Source organism: Engystomops pustulosus, chromosome 4 (genome assembly GCF_040894005.1).
Source record: "Engystomops pustulosus chromosome 4, aEngPut4.maternal, whole genome shotgun sequence".
Taxonomy (NCBI): Eukaryota; Metazoa; Chordata; class Amphibia; order Anura; family Leptodactylidae; genus Engystomops; species Engystomops pustulosus.
Window position 1 is genome coordinate 47,109,920 of NC_092414.1, and position 18,250 is coordinate 47,128,169.

Genomic DNA, 18,250 nt, shown 5'->3' on the forward strand with positions numbered 1-18,250 from the left:
TCTCTTATCTCAGTCTATCGCCCAACCCGTGCTCTTAGATCCGCCAGTGATCTTAGATTAACCTCTACCCTAGTGCGGACCTCCCACTCGCGTCTCCAAGACTTCTCTAGAGCTGCACCAATTCTATGGAATGCTCTGCCCCGGACTATCAGACTAATACCTAACCTCCAAAGTTTCAAACGTGCTCTTAAAACCCATTTCTTTAGGCAAGCCTATAACACTCATTAACTGCATGAAGTTTTAACTCTTCTACTAACCCGTCCTGTGTCGTCCTCCCATCTATTATCCAGCAACCAACAGGCACCAGACTTCTCTGCAGTCCCATTCACCCTGGACCTGGTATATAAGATGACGGCTGAGTGGTTCAAGCGACAGCAATTCCATTTATTATATTTTGTTCTATTCCCTAAGAAGAATGGCTTGACCATTAAATATTCTTTTACCGTGTTACCCCATCATCTTCATAAACCGTAAGCTCTGGCGAGCAGGGACCTCACTCCTGTTGTTCCATACAAATGTTGTGCTCTGTTACATTACATTTGTATTTGTTTCCTATGATTTGTAAAGCACTACGGAATATGATGGCGCTATATAAATAAAGATTATTATTATTATTATTATGGAGGCAGTGAACTAGTAGTAGATTAAAGGTGCTGCAGTTAAAACTATGTTAGTTGGATCTTGGGATGGAGCTGGCGCTCCGCTTCCAGGCGAGCTTTCGCCAATCCAAGCCCCTGTCTCTAGGCTACTCCCCAAACAGCACTTCTAAGAACCTTTTGTATAAGATCAAGTGTAGTAGCGTTCTTATAAGTTTAGGATATGGCGGGTGAGGGGAATGTAAACAGATGCGCAAGAAGCGCTGAAATAATATCGGTAAATGATAAAAGTTTGCCAGTATATTTTGTGGATTACACAGCAGGGTGGCGACAAAGTTAACAAGTTTGATGTGGAATGCCCTGTAATAGCTCTTGGGCGGTGTGCCTTTTATCGCCTAGGCTCAGCAGTTTGAGCACCGCCTGCTGTCGCTTAGCGACGGCACTGCTGCTGTGCCTAGAGCTACCGACTGATGGCGCCATGCCCACGGATGGTAATTCGGAGGAGGAGGAGGTGGAGGAGGGTTGGGAGGAGGAGGAGGTATAGTAAGCCTTTGAGACCTGGACCGAGGTAGGCCCCGCAATCCTCTGCGTCGGCAGTATATGACCAGCCCCATGGTCAGACTCGGTCCCAGCCTCCACCAAGTTAAGTGTAGTAGCGTTCTTATAAGTTTGGGATATGGCGGGTGAGGGGAATGTAAACAGATGCGCAAGAAGCGCTGAAATAATATCCGTAAATGGTAAAAGTTTGCCAGTATATTTTGTGGATTACACAGCAGGGTGGCGACAAAGTTAACAACTTTGATGTGGAATCCATGAAAACAACCCAAATTTCTGCCTGACACACCTCGTTTGATAAGGGGACGATGTATGGAGGCAGCTATATGGACGACTTTTGGAGGTAGCAATGGAGACAACGTGTGGAGGCTGCTATGGAGACAATTTAATTTGGATAGTGAATGTATGTGGCAGTCCAAAAAAGTTTTCAAACCAGAGGAGCAGGTAGGTGGCCCTCCAGAAAAATTGAATAGATTAAGTGCCTGTATGTGGCAGTCCAAAAAAGTTTTCAAACCAGAGGAGCAGGTAGGTGGCCCTCCAGAAAAATTGAATAGATTGAGTGCCTGTATGTGGCACTCCCAAAAATTGTTTAAAACAGAGGACCGGGTAGGTGGCCCTCCAGAAAAATTAAATGCATAAAGTACTATAGCTAGAGCCAGTGGGCCCTGTCAAAAAATAGCCAGTTTCCTCTGCTTTACTGTACAAAGAGGAGGAGAAGGAGGAAAATGAGGAGGAGGAGTGCATAAATTATTAAGGTTGAGCTTCCTTCACCTGGTGGAGATTGGAAATTATGAGAAATCCAGGCTTTATTCATCTTAATAAGCGTCAGCCTGTCAGCGCTGTCAGTCGACAGGCGTGTACGCTTATCGGTGATGATGCCACCAGCTGCACTGAAAACCCGCTCGGACAACACGCTAGCGGCAGGGCAGGCAAGAACCTCCAAGGCGTACAGCGCCAGTTTGTGCCACATGTCCAGCTTTGAAACCCAGTAGTTGTAGGGAGCTGTGTGATCATTTAGGACGATGGTATGGTCAGCTACGTACTCCCTCACCATCTTTCTGTAAAGATCAGCCCTACTCTGCCGAGACTGGGGACAGGTGACAGTGTCTTGCTGGGGTGACATAAAGCTGGCAAAAGCCTTGTAAAGCGTACCCTTGCCAGTGCTGGACAAGCTGCCTGCTCGCCTACTCTCCCTCGCTACTTGTCCCGCAGAACTACGCACTCTGCCGCTAGCGCTGTCAGAAGGGAAATACTGTTTCAGCTTGTGCACCAGGGCCTGCTGGTATTCATGCATTCTCACACTCCTTTCCTCTCCAGGGATGAGAGTGGAAAGATTTTGCTTGTACCGTGGGTCCAGGAGAGTGAATACCCAGTAATCGGTGCTGGAATAAATTCTTTGAACGCGAGGGTCACGGGATAGGCAGCCTAGCATGAAATCTGCCATATGCGCCAGAGTACCAACGTGCAAGAATTCACTCCCCTCACTGGCCTGACTGTCCATTTCCTCCTCCTCCAACTCCTCCAACTCCTCTTCTTCTGCCCATACACGCTGAACAGTGAAGGACTGAACAATGGTCCCCTCTTGTGTCTCGCCAACATTCTCCTCCTCTTCCTCCTCATCCTCCTCCACCTCCACCTCCTCCGATATGCGCTGAGAAACAGACCTAAGGGTGCTTTGGCTATCAACAAGGGAATCTTCTTCCCCCGTCTCTTGTGACGAGCGCAAAGCTTCCGACTTCATGCTGATCCGAGAGTTTTTCAACAGGCCAAGCAGCGGGATGGTGAGGCTGATGATGGCGGCATCGCCACTGACCATCTGTGTTGACTCCTCAAAGTTACTCAGCACCTGACAGATATCAGACATCCACGTCCACTCCTCATTGTAGACTTGAGGAAGCTGACTGACCTGACTACCAGTTCTGGTGGAAGTTGACATCTGGCAGTCTACAATCGCTCTGCGCTGCTGGTAAACTCTGGATAACATGGTTAATGTTGAATTCCACCTCGTGGGCACGTTGCACAACAGTCGGTGAGCGGGCAGTTGGAGGCGGCGCTGCGCTGCCCTGAGAGTGGCAGCATCTGTGCTGGACTTCCTGAAATGCGCACAGATGCGGCGCACCTTCGTGAGCAAATCAGACAGATTGGGGTATGTCTTGAGGAAACGCTGAACTATCAGATTTAACACATGGGCCAGGCATGGCACATGTGTCAGTCTGCCGAGTTGCAGAGCCGCCACCAGGTTACGGCCGTTGTCACACACAATCATGCCTGGCTTCAGGTTCAGCGGTGCCAGCCACAGATCAGTCTGCGCCGTGATGCCCTGTAATAGTTCTTGGGCGGTGTGCCTTTTATCGCCTAGGCTCAGCAGTTTGAGCACCACCTGCTGTCGCTTAGCGACGGCACTGCTGCTGTGCCTAGAGTTAGCGACTGATGGCGCCATGCCCACGTATGGTAGTTCGGAGGAGGAGGTGGAGGAGGGGTGGGAGGAGGAGGAGGCATAGTAGGCCTGAAAGGCCTTGAACCGAGGTAGGCCCCGCAATCCTCGGCGTCGGCAGTATATGACCAGCCGCAGGGTCAGACTCGGTCCCAGCCTCCACCAAGTTAACCCAATGTGCCGTCAGCGATACATAGTGGCCCTGCCCGGCAGCACTCGTCCACGTGTCCGTGGTCAGGTGGACCTTGTCAGAAACGGCGTTGGTCAGGGCACGGATGATGTTGTCTGACACGTGCTGGTGCAGGGCTGGGACGGAACATCGGGAAAAGTAGTGGCGGCTGGGGACCGAATACCGAGGGGCAGCCGCCGCCATGAGGTTGCGAAAGGCCTCGGTCTCTACTAGCCTATAGGGCAGCATCTCCAGGCTAAGCAATCTGGAGATGTGGACATTAAGGGCTTGGGCGTGCGGGTGGGTTGCACTATATTTCCGTTTCCGCTCCAGAGTCTGGGGTATGGAGAGCTGAACGCTGGTGGATGCTGTGGAGGATCGTGGAGGCGACGATGGGGTTTTTGTGCCAGGGTCCTGGGCAGGGGGCTGACTATCAGCTGACACAGGGGAAGGAGCAGTGGTGTGCACGGCCGGAGGTGAACGGGCTTGGTGCCACTGAGTGGGGTGTTTAGCATTCATATGCCTGCGCATACTGGTGGTAGTTAGGCTAGTAGTGGTGGAACCCCTGCTGATCCTGGTTTGGCAAAGGTTGCACACCACAGTCCGTCGGTCATCCGGTGTTTCCTTAAAGAACCTCCAGACTTCTGAAAATCTAGCCCTCGCCGCGGGAGCCCTCGCCACGGGAGCTTCACTACGTGACACATTTGGCGCTGATGCACCTGCTCTGGCCCTGCCTCTCCGTCTGGCCCCACCACTGCCTCTTCCAACTTGTTCTGGTCGAGGACTCTCCTCCGTCTCAGAAGCACTGTGTTCACCCGGCCTCTCAACCCAGCTTGGGTCTGTCACCTCATCATCCTCCCATCCCTCAGTCTGCTCCCCCCTCAGACTTCCTGCCCTGACAACAACTTCACCACTGTCTGTCAACCGTGTCTCCTCATCGTCGGACACCTCTTTACACACTTCTTCCACTACGTCAAGAAGGTCATCATCACCCACAGACTGCGACTGGTGGAAAACCTGGGCATCGGAAAATTGCTCAGCAGCAACCGGACAAGTGGTTTGTGACTGTGGGAAGGGTCCAGAAAACAGTTCCTCAGAGTATGCCGGTTCAAATGCCAAATTTTCCTGGGAGGGGGCAGACTAGGGGGGGGGGGAGGCTGAGGTGCAGGAGCTGGAGGAGTGCCGATTTCGGTGACATGGGTGGACTGCGTGGAAGACTGACTGGTGGACAAATTGCTCGAAGCATTGTCGGCAATCCACGACATCACCTGTTCGCACTGTTCTGGCCTCAACAGTGCTCTACCACGAATCCCAGTAACTTCAGACATGAACCTAGGGAGTGTAGCTCTGCGGCGTTCCCCTGCTCCCTCATCAGCAGGTGGTGTCTCACCCCGCCCAGGACCACGGCCTCTGACCCCTGCAGTAGTTGGACGCCCACGTCCCCGCCCTCGTCCTCTACCCCTAGCCCTCGGGTTAAACATTTTGAAAATGAAAGTTATAACTTTAATTTTTTTTTAACTTTTTTTTGTGTTTTTTTGTGTTTTTTTTTTTTTTTGTTTTTTAGTTTTTAAAACCAAACGATGCTATCCTATTGCTATGGCTATTTTCTAGCCAAGTATGAAAGCACACTACTATGCCAGATGAGATGACGCTGAGTTACGAAAAAATAAACGTAAAATAAAAAGTAAATGGCAGACTGTGCCTAATTGAAATCAAACCCCTAATAAATTTTCCCACTTCGGTCTTTGCGATGGATATGTGCGTCACTAAGCGCTAAACACAACGGTCGCAAGTCTCACTACAAATTCCTCACAATATGGTAATAGATGCACTACAGCAAGGACAGCCACCAGCAGATCAACCAGAAATAAAATATATATAACGCTATTGTAGGCCTAAGTAAGCCGTTTGGATTCTCCTATGGCTATTTTCTAGCCAAGTATGAAAGCACACTGCTATGCCAGATGAGATGACGCTGAGTTATTAAAAAAATAAACGTAAAATAAAAAATAAATGGCAGACTGTGCCTAATTGAAATCAAACCCCTAATAAATTTTCCCACTTCGGTCTTTGTGATGGATATGTGCGTCACTAAGCGCTAAACACAACAGTCGCAAGTCTCACTACAAATTCCTCACAATATGGTAGTAGATGCACTGCAGCAAGGACAGCCACCAGCAGATCAACCAGAAATAAAATATATAACGCTATTGTAGGCCTAAGTAAGCCGTTTGGATTCTCCTATGGCTATTTTCTAGCCAAGTATGAAAGCACACTGCTATGCCAGATGAGATGACGCTGAGTTATGAAAAAATAAACGTAAAATAAAAAGTAAATGGCAGACTGTGCCTAATTGAAATCAAACCCCTAATAAATTTTCCCACTTCGGTCTTTGCGATGGATATGTGCGTCAGTAAGCGCTAAACACAACGGTCGCAAGTCTCACTACAAATTCCTCACAATATGGTAATAGATGCACTACAGCAAGGACAGCCACCAGCAGATCAACCAGAAATAAAATATATATAACGCTATTGTAGGCCTAAGTAAGCCGTTTGGATTCTCCTATGGCTATTTTCTAGCCAAGTATGAAAGCACACTGCTATGCCAGATGAGATGACGCTGAGTTATGAAAAAATAAACGTAAAATAAAAAGTAAATGGCAGACTGTGCCTAATTGAAATCAAACCCCTAATAAATTTTCCCACTTTGGTGTTTGAGGTGGATATGTGTGTCACTAAGAGCTAAACACAACGGTAGCAAGTCCCCCTGCAAATTCCTCACAATATGGTACTAGCTGCAAATAAAAAAAAAAAATTTATAACGTTATTGTAGCCCTAAGAAGGGCTGTTGGGTTCTTGTAGAATCACTCCTGCCTAACACTATTCTAATAGAACAGCCTAACGCTTTCCCTGACCAGCAGCAGCTCTCTCCCTAGCGGCATCCAGACACAGAATGATCCGAGCAGCGCAGGCAGGGGCTAGTCTATTCCAGGGTCACCTGATCTGGCCAGCCAACCACTGCTATCGACATGTAAGGGTACCACGTCATGCTGGGTGGAGTGCAGAGTCTCCTGGCTTGTGATTGGCTCTGTTTCTGGCCGCCAAAAAGCAAAACGGCGGGAGATGCCATTTTCTCGAGCGGGCGAAGTATTCGTCCGAGCAACGAGCAGTTTCGAGTACGCTAATGCTCGAACGAGCATCAAGCTCGGACGAGTATGTTCGCTCATCTCTAGTAGTAACATAAAAAGTGCAGCAGCTCCTGTGTGCAGCAAATACTCCCTGCAGCCTGATGGCTTAGAATCTGGAGGGGTACATTTCAGAGAGAGCTGTATCTTTGGCTCTGTGAAACATAGAACCTCACTTGTTTTTCCCTATGAAAGAAGAGAGTCTCCTCTTTAAATGAATTTAAAATTGTGTTCCTAAGTGTTAGGAAAATTGAGATATTAACTGTTAAACTGCCGTTGGGATTGATTTTTTTTATATATAAAAATGGCAACTGACATTCTCACTTTAAACCTGAATATCTTTGGATCCATGGCACCTAGAAACAAAATTCAAGATTCATTTGAAAGAATAGATTCAAATGAAATTTCATGGGGCCCTGGGCAATTGCCACCTTTGCCTACCCATAGCGCCGGCCCTGCTCAGGCTTGGAAGACGCCAGCAGCATGGTATAGGTTTTGTTGTCAAAGTCTCTCTCTAGCTGTACTAAAACTATTTTTGACCAGGTAACTCTGGAGTTGTACTTTAAGGCTTTCTTCATTTTGTTCAGCATAAATGGCAAGAAAACTCCTGGTGTATATATGCTGTATTGTCCATAGACTTATACTGGCAGTCTGGGGTATCCGTTTTGCCTCCATTTGGGAAGCAGTAAACCCTGGATTAAAAGAAAGAGCTGTCTATTTTTTTTATCCAGCTTACCATTAGAGGATTTAAGGGACAGAGGCAATTGTATGGCTTCCATAGCCAATTTTCCATATTAGAACAATTACATCACTCCTGCTGCATTGGCAGCAAAAAATCACTTCCTGTTGGTGCTGTTCACAGTTTTGGGAATGCTGTCAATGTAGACAAAACAAGGTCTGAATTTAGCCTTTAGAAAATTTACCTTCTGTCACGTACAAGTTTTAATAATTTATTCACAAAAATCTGAAACAGAAAAAACTATCATCTTGACAATACAAGGCAACCTTGTTATATATTTCAATCTTTCTTAAACCCATCCCGATTGACTCATTAAAGGTTTTGCTAAAGTTTTGACAATACACATTGGGGCATCTTACAGATAATTGCCTCACTTTTAGTATGTTAAACAACAGACCTTATTGAAGTTTAGTCTACTGCAAGTATCTTCCAGGGATTCACTAATTGGTCCGAAAATTGCAATTTTTTCTATTTGAAGTGCATTATGTCGATCAATTAAATCTAGAATTTACATCAAAGGCACTGCACTAAGATTTTTATAAGAAACCTCATGCAATGTGCCTTGCTTATCTTCAGGCTAATACATTAACAAATCCATTGTGGTTTGCCCCCAGGCTTGACAGTTTCATTTAATTTGGGTAGATTAAATAATGAAAGAGCAACAGTGGGACTTGTTTACGCTGATTTTGCATCTGCAAATGATATAGTCCCATAAATTATTTCAGCTATGAATTAATATTGCAAAACAGACATTTAAGGCATTAAAACTGTAATTGAACATCAATTGTCAAGTACATAGATGAGTTATTCCTTTTGTAGTAATATGCTGTATTTCTTTTGATACCTACTATTATTGTGCTAATTGCACATTGTAATGAATGAGGAGGAAAATCCCCATTGTATCCCTATTGTATGGCAGTATATGGTAGGATCGATAAGATAACTTAGGGTTAAAGTACCTTACTTTAGTCTGAAAAATAGTAAAAATAACATAAGTTAAAAAAAATTGTAATAAAAAAACCTAAAAATTCAAATCACCCCCTTTCCTGAACTGATATAAATAAACAGTAAAAGTCATAAACACATTTGGTATCACTGCGTTCGAAAATCTATCAAAATATATAAATGGTTTTTCACTGCGTTTAACCTCATAAGGGAAAATAGCGCCCAAAGTAAAAAATGGCACTTTTTTGAAAAATGGTAGCATTGAAAATATCATCAAAAGTCACACAAAATTACATCACCCACAGCTCCGTACACTGAAGTATGAAAAAGTTATTAGCGACAGAAGATGGCAAAATTTAAAAAAAAAACATTTTTGGACAGGAGGTTTTAATTTTTGTAAATGTATGAAAACATTATAAACCTGCTACTAGTGTGAGAAACATTTAAATAACTATTGTGTTTACCTCATGTTGTTGGGGGATGCACAGATATTAGTATGCTGTATATAACACATATTTATCAATATTGATTAAGTGCATATTAGATGTATATTAGATATTAGAGTTAATAGAAATACATGGTATCAGTTCTTGTATTTAGTCATTTTGGTGAGCGTGTGTCTATTTTTAAGATCCAATTAGAGATGAGCGAACATGCTCGTCCGAGCTTGATGCTCGGTCGAGCATTAGCGTACTCGAAACTGCTCGTTGCTCGGACGAATACTTCGCCGCTCGAGAAAATGGCAGCTCCCGCCGTTTTGCTTTTTGGCGGCCAGAAACAGAGCCAATCACAAGCCAGGAGACTCTGCACTCCACCCAGCATGACGTGGTACCCTTACACGTCGATAGCAGTGGTTGGCTGGCCAGATCAGGTGACCCTGGGATAGACTAGCCGCTGCCCGCGCTGCTCGGATCATTCTGTGTCTGGATGCCGCTAGGGAGAGAGCTGCTGCTGGTCAGGGAAAGCGTTAGGGTGTTCTATTAGCTTACTGTTAGGCAGGAGTGATTCTCCAAGAACCCAACAGCCCTTCTTAGGGCTACAATAACGTTATACTTTTTTTTTTTTATTTGCAGCTAGTACCATATTGTGAGGAATTTGCAGGGGGACTTGCTACCGTTGTGTTTAGCTCTTAGTGACACACATATCCACCTCAAACACCAAAGTGGGAAAATTTATTAGGGGTTTGATTTCAATTAGGCACAGTCTGCCATTTACTTTTTATTTTACGTTTATTTTTTTAATAACTCAGTGTCATCTCATCTTGCATAGTAGTGTGCTTTCATACTTGGCTAGAAAATAGCCATAGGAGAATCCAAACGGCTTACTTACGCCTACAGTAGCGTTATATATATTTGATTTCTGGTTGATCTGCTGGTGGCTGTACTTGCTGCAGTGCATCTACTAGCAAATTGTGAGCAATTTGTAGTGAGACTTGCGACCGCTGTGTTTTGGGCTTAGTGACGCACATATCCATTGCAAAGACCGAAGTGGGAAAATTTATTAGGGGTTGGATTTCAATTAGGCACAGTCTGCCATTTCCTTTTTTATTTTACGTTTATTTTGTTTAATAACTCAGCGTCATCTCATCTGGCATAGTAGTGTGCTTTCATACTTGGCTAGAAAATAGCCATAGGAGAATCCAAACGGCTTACTTACGCCTACAGTAGCGTTATATATATTTGATTTCTGGTTGATCTGCTGGTGGCTGTACTTGCTGCAGTGCATCTACTAGCAAATTGTGAGCAATTTGTAGTGAGACTTGCGACCGCTGTGTTTTGGGCTTAGTGACGCACATATCCATTGCAAAGACCGAAGTGGGAAAATTTATTAGGGGTTGGATTTCAATTAGGCACAGTCTGCCATTTCCTTTTTTATTTTACGTTTATTTTGTTTAATAACTCAGCGTCATCTCATCTGGCATAGTAGTGTGCTTTCATACTTGGCTAGAAAATAGCCATAGCAATAGGATAGCATCGTTTGGTTTTAAAAACTAAAAAACACAAAAAAAAACAAAAAAACACAAAAAAAAGTTAAAAAAAATTAAAGTTATAACTCTCATTTTAAAAATGTTTAACCCGAGGGCTAGGGGTAGAGGACGAGGGCGGGGACGTGGGCGTCCAACTACTGCAGGGGTCAGAGGCCGTGGTCCTGGCCGGGGTGAGACACCACCTGCTTATGAGGGAGCAGGGGAACGCCGCAGAGCTACACTCCCTAGGTTCATGTCTGAAGTTACTGGGACTCGTGGTAGAGCACTGTTGAGGCCAGAACAGTGCGAACAGGTGATGTCGTGGATTGCCGACAATGCTTCGAGCAATTTGTCCACCAGTCAGTCTTCCACGCAGTCCACCCATGTCACCGAAATCGGCACTCCTCCAGCTCCTGCACCTCAGCCTCCTCCACCCCAGTCTGCCCCCTCCCAGGAAAATTTGCCATTTGAACCGGCATACTCTGAGGAACTGTTTTCTGGACCCTTCCCACAGTCACAAACCACTTGTCCGGTTGCTGCTGAGCAATTTTCCGATGCCCAGGTTTTCCACCAGTCGCAGTCTGTGGGTGATGATGACCTTCTTGACGTAGTAGAAGAAGTGTCTAAAGAGGTGTCCGACGATGAGGAGACACGGTTGTCAGACAGTGGGGAAGTTGTTGTCAGGGCAGGAAGTCCGAGGGGGGAGCAGACTGAGGGATCGGAGGATGATGAGGTGACAGACCCAAGCTGGGTTGATAGGCCGGGTGAACACAGTGCTTCTGAGACAGAGGAGAGTCCTCGACCAGAACAGGTTGGAAGAGGCAGTGGTGGGGCCAGACGGAGAGGCAGGGCCAGAGCTGGTGCATCAGCGCCAAATGTGTCAACTAGTGAAGCTCCCGTGGCGAGGGCTCCTGCGGCGAGGGCTAGATTTTCCGAAGTCTGGAGGTTCTTTAAGGAAACACCGGATGACCGACGGACTGTGGTGTGCAAAATTTGCCAAACCAGGATCAGCAGGGGTTCCACCACTACTAGCTTAACTACCACCAGTATGCGCAGGCATATGAATGCTAAACACCCCACTCAGTGGCAACAAGCCCGTTCACCTCCGGCCGTGCACACCACTGCTCCTTCCCCTGTGTCAGCTGATAGTCAGCCCCCTGCCCAGGACCCTGCCACAAAAACCCCATCGTCGCCTCCACGATCCTCCACAGCATCCACCAGCGTTCAGCTCTCCATACCCCAGACGCTGGAGCGGAAACGCAAATATAGTGCAACCCACCCGCACGCCCAAGCCCTTAATGTCCACATCTCCAGATTGCTTAGCCTGGAGATGCTGCCCTATAGGCCAGTAGATACCGAGGCCTTTCGCAACCTCATGGCGGCGGCCGCCCCTCGGTATTCGGTCCCCAGCCGCCACTACTTTTCCCGATGTGCCGTCCCAGCCCTGCACCAGCACGTGTCAGACAACATCATCCGTGCCCTGACCAACGCCGTTTCTGACAAGGTCCACCTGACCACGGACACGTGGACGAGTGCTGCCGGGCAGGGCCACTATGTATCGCTGACGGCACATTGGGTTAACTTGGTGGAGGCTGGGACTGAGTCTGACCCTGCGGCTGGTCATATACTGCCGACGCCGAGGATTGCGGGGCCTACCTCGGTCCAGGTGTTTCAGGCCTACTATGCCTCCTCCTCCTCCCACCCCTCCTCCACCTCCTCCTCCTCCGAATTACCATCCGTGGGCATGGCGCCATCAGTCGGTAGCTCTAGGCACAGCAGCAGTGCCGTCGCTAAGCGACAGCAGGCGGTGCTCAAACTGCTGAGCCTAGGCGATAAAAGGCACACCGCCCAAGAGCTATTACAGGGCATCACGGCGCAGACTGATCTGTGGCTGGCACCGCTGAACCTGAAGCCAGGCATGGTTGTGTGTGACAACGGCCGTAACCTGGTGGCGGCTCTGCAACTCGGCAGACTGACACATGTGCCATGCCTGGCCCATGTGTTAAATCTGATAGTTCAGCGTTTCCTCAAGACATACCCCAATCTGTCTGATTTGCTCACGAAGGTGCGCCGCATCTGTGCGCATTTCAGGAAGTCCAGCACAGATGCTGCCACTCTCAGGGCAGCGCAACGCCGCCTCCAACTGCCCGCTCACCGACTGTTGTGCGACGTGCCCACGAGGTGGAATTCAACACTGACCATGTTATCCAGAGTTTACCAGCAGCGCCGAGCGATTGTAGACTGCCAGATGTCAACTTCCACCAGAACTGGTAGTCAGGTCAGTCAGCTTCCTCAAGTCTACAATGAGGAGTGGACGTGGATGTCTGATATCTGTCAGGTGCTGAGTAACTTTGAGGAGTCAACACAGATGGTCAGTGGCGATGCCGCCATCATCAGCCTCACCATCCCGCTGCTTGGCCTGTTGAAAAACTCTCTGATCAGCATGAAGTCGGAAGCTTTGCGCTCGTCACAAGAGACGGGGAAAGAAGATTCCCTTGTTGATAGCCAAAGCACCCTTAGGTCTGTTTCTCAGCGCATATCGGAGGAGGTGGAGGTGGAGGAGGATGAGGAGGAAGAGGAGGAGAATGTTGGCGAGACACAAGAGGGGACCATTGTTGAGTCCTTCACTGTTCAGCGTGTATGGGCAGAAGAAGAAGAGTTGGAGGAGTTGGAGGAGGAGGAAATGGACAGTCAGGCCAGTGAGGGGAGTGAATTCTTACGCGTTGGTACTCTGGCGCATATGGCAGATTTCATGCTAGGCTGCCTATCCCGTGACCCTCGCGTTCAAAGAATTTATTCCAGCACCGATTACTGGGTGTTCACTCTCCTGGACCCACGGTACAAGCAAAATCTTTCCACTCTCATCCCTGGAGAGGAAAGGAGTGTGAGAATGCATGAATACCAGCAGGCCCTGGTTCACAAGCTGAAACAGTATTTCCCTTCTGACAGCGCTAGCGGCAGAGTGCGTAGTTCTGCGGGACAAGTAGCGAGGGAGAGTAGGCGAGCAGGCAGCTTGTCCAGCACTGGCAAGGGTACGCTTTACAAGGCTTTTGCCAGCTTTATGTCACCCCAGCAAGACACTGTCACCTGTCCCCAGTCTCGGCAGAGTAGGGCTGATCTTTACAGAAAGATGGTGAGGGAGTACGTAGCTGACCATACCATCGTCCTAAATGATCACACAGCTCCCTACAACTACTGGGTTTCAAAGCTGGACATGTGGCACGAACTGGCGCTGTACGCCTTGGAGGTTCTTGCCTGCCCTGCCGCTAGCGTGTTGTCCGAGCGGGTTTTCAGTGCAGCTGGTGGCATCATCACCGATAAGCGTACACGCCTGTCGACTGACAGCGCTGACAGGCTGACGCTTATTAAGATGAATAAAGCCTGGATTTCTCATAATTTCCAATCTCCACCAGGTGAAGGAAGCTCAACCTGAATAATTTATCCACTCCTCCTCCTCCTCATTTTCCTCCTTCTCCTCCTCTTTGTACAGTAAAGCAGAGGAAACTGGCTATTTTTTGACAGGGCCCACTGGCTCTAGCTATAGTACTTTATGCATTTAATTTTTCTGGAGGGCCACCTACCCGGTCCTCTGTTTTAAACAATTTTTGGGAGTGCCACATACAGGCACTCAATCTATTCAATTTTTCTGGAGGGCCACCTACCTGCTCCTCTGGTTTGAAAACTTTTTTGGACTGCCACATACAGGCACTCAATCTATTCCATTTTACTGGAGGGCCACCTACCTGCTCCTCTGGTTTGAAAACTTTTTTGGACTGCCACATACAGGCACTCAATCTATTCAATTTTTCTGGAGGGCCACCTACCCGCTCCTCTGGTTTGAAAACTTTTTTGGACTGCCACATACAGGCACTCAATCTATTCCATTTTACTGGAGGGCCACCTACCTGCTCCTCTGGTTTGAAAAGTTTTTTGGACTGCCACATACAGGCACTCAATCTATTTCATTTTTCTGGAGGGCCACCTACCCGCTCCTCTGGTTTGAAAACTTTTTTGGACTGCCACATACAGGCACTCAATCTATTTCATTTTTCTGGAGGGCCACCTACCTGCTCCTCTGGTTTGAAAACTTTTTTGGACTGCCACATACAGGCACTATCCAAATTAAATTGTCTCCATAGCAGCCTCCACACGTTGTCTCCATTGCTACCTCCAAAAGTCGTCCATATAGCTGCCTCCATACATCGTCCCCTTATCAAACGAGGTGTGTCAGGCAGAAATTTGGGTTGTTTTCATGGATTCCACATCAAAGTTGTTAACTTTGTCGCCACCCTGCTGTGTTATCCACAAAATATACTGGCAAACTTTTATCATTTACCAATATTATTTCAGCGCTTCTTGCGCATCTGTTTACATTCCCCTCACCCGGCATATCCTAAACTTATAAGAACGCTACTACACTTGATCTTATACAAAAGGTTCTTAGAAGTGCTGTTTGGGGAGTAGCCTAGAGACAGGGGCTTGGATTGGCGAAAGCTCGCCTGGCAGCGGAGCGCCAGCTCCATGCGCATCATGCGCTTCTTGCGCATCTGTTTACATTCCCCTCACCCGCCATATCCCAAACTTATAAGAACGCTACTACACTTGATCTTATACAAAAGGTTCTTAGAAGTGCTGTTTGGGGAGTAGCCTAGAGACAGGGGCTTGGATTGGCGAAAGCTCGCCTGGCAGCGGAGCGCCAGCTCCATGCCAAGATCCAACTAACATAGTTTTAACTGCAGCACCTTTAATCTACTACTAGTTCACTGCCTCCATACATGGTCCCCTTATCAAACGAGCTGTGTCAGGCAGAATTTTGGGTTGTTTTCATGGCTTCCATGTTAACTTTGTCGCCACCCTGCTGTGTAATCCACAAAATATACTGGCAAACTTTTATCATGTACCGATATTATTTGAGCGCTTCTTGCTCACCTCCTTTGGTTCCTCTCTGCCACCCATTGGTTTGAAGCCTGAGTCCATTTAGGGTATGTCGCCATGCCACTCTCTAGCCTGCTGCCGCTGCCTCTGCATGCCGTCCCCTATAGTGTCAGGGTCAATTATTGGATGTTTTAGATGCTATCTAGCTTCATTCTGTCACTCTGTCATGGCCATGCTGTTGCCCATAATTTTGGCATAATGGTGCGATTAAGCAGCCTTAGAGGCATCCATGCATGCTGCCCCTGCTGTTTCCTGTCCATTTCCGTGGTGTTTCCATCCTTTTCTGAGGTTCCCAGGTGTTTGGCCAAGCTTCCCTGTGCAGAGCCTTGGTCCCCTTGAAAAATGCTCGAGTCTCCCATTGACTTCAATGGGGCTCGTTATTCGAGACGAGCACTCGAGCATCGGGAAAAGTTCGTCTCGAATAACGAGTACCCGAGCATTTTAGTGCTCGCTCATCTCTAGATCCAATATATCTCTCTTTTACAGAGTTTCCATGTTCTCTTTTGGGGGAGGTAAACCTTTTCTATCACTGTGATCTGTGAGCTTGTCATGTCTCCTTGGTAGGTATTGTAGAAGTGTTTTGATAGAGATGACATACTTTTGGTAATCAATTTATTGGGTGCAACAGGGAGTACATGTGGCCAACTATACGAAATAGCAACTTTTGCAATTGATCATATTAGTGATGCTAAATGTTTTATTCTTTTGGAGGGAGGAGAAGGTTTTTGTAGGTATCATGTACTTGCAGATGTTGCATCTTTTACCTCCACAGATGTATGACCCCTTGCATGATAGCTATGTTTGGGCTTGTGATTTGCTTTTGTTATCAAATACAAATAGGGAATTCATCCCCCCTATTGTTATGGGCTTCTGTGCAACAAAATGACAACCGTTTTGTAATATGTCAAATAATTTTTCATCTCCTCTGAGTACATGTAAGTATTTCTTTATAATTTTTGTTACCTCATAGTAGTCTCTACTGAATTGTGCAGAGAATACTATCTGTTTATTTTGCTTGTTCTTTCTGATTTGTTGTGTTGCTCTAATAATACGTTTCTATCGAATTTGTTAGCTTTATTTTCCACTATGTCTAATGTTTTTATAGCATCTCTCTGTAAGTCTTTTCCACATATTGTGACATTCTTTTTTATATAAATTGTCATTGCTAACTTCATTTGGCACAAATAAATTCACCTAGTGGCAAATTTTGTATGACATGGCTACTAGCAGGGTGTAATATTGAATTACCACTGGTAGGTTTTCTATTTAGGGAAGTAATAATTGTATTTGTGATAGAAGAACCTTACAGCACATCTAAAAACGGTATCGTCTTCTTTTCACTTGTGTGGGTAAAATGGAGATTGAATTTGTTGTCATTCATGTAGTCGATGAAAGGCTCTATGTACAGTGTGGACCCCTGCCATATAGTGAGTATATCATTGTAGGTTTATTGGATACTTTTTTTTATATACTGTTGTATCTGCAAGCATTTGTTATTGTCTCTAGTACAACAATAGCGCCGCTCTTGTCTGCCTTTTTTTATTATTATATTATCATTAGATAGTAAAAACCATATGAAAGCCCTTGAAGAATTACAAATAGTATATTTCTCCTTTATTTTTTGTCAGGTAATATTTAGAAATATTAGAAATTGTCCATTTTCGTAGTTTTTGAGGCAATGAGATAAAATCAGGATTTTTGGTCTGGAAAGGAAGCAAATCTTCCGTGTTAATTTTATGTATTTCTTTACCATTTTCCATTAGCTGTTGTAAGTTCAATACCGCACATTTCTCTTGAAAAATGTGTATATATATATATATATATATAACGAATGGAAAAGGCAGGCAGCACTCAAAGGTTCAAATCAAACGTGAGTGATTTTTATTGAAACGGGTAGCGACGTTTCGGTGTTGGACACCTTTTTCAAGCCGCTTGAAAAAGGTGTCCAACACCGAAACGTCGATACCCGTTTCAATAAAAATCACTCACGTTTGATTCGAACCTTGGAGTGCTGCCTGCCTTTTCCATTCGTTGACTACAAACCAGGATCAAGCCGTAATCCTTGGAGGCATTGCACCCCTCCTTCTCAGGAGTCACTTTACTGTGCGGACTTGAACTTTTTCCTATATATATATATATATATATATATATATATATATATATGGAAAGTCCACAGCAGCACAATGTCCAAAGTTCCCCTACAAGGAAAAGGGGCACACTGAGGCGCAACTAAAATTTACTCTCATTGACCATGTACCCCAATTACGCCGAGGTGGCAACAGATAAAAACTGCTACTTAAGAAAGAATTACATTGGATTTATGAATTGAACATCCTAAGACCTAACTGTATGAATGTTGCTTACAACTTGGGCAGTGTCACTTAGATTGCTCGTGTCATCCTGTTGCTGTCACTTCAGAGTAAACATTGATTCCTTTTTTATTTATTTTTCTTTTTTAAAAAAAAATGTAACAATATTTAGAAGATTCTCTTTATTAATATATGTTTTCTTTTTTTCCCAGAATGTTTTCACTTTGCAACTAATTGTCACCATCACTGAAGAAACACTCGGAAACTGACGTCTCTGATTTTTTTTCCCACAATACAGTTGGCTGTTCTTTTGGAGTTTGGGCTCAATTCATGAATTTTCTCTATGTACAGCATTGGGTCTTTTCCCAAGTTATGGGTTATTATTATTGCCATTCTCTCTACATAGAGGATCCAC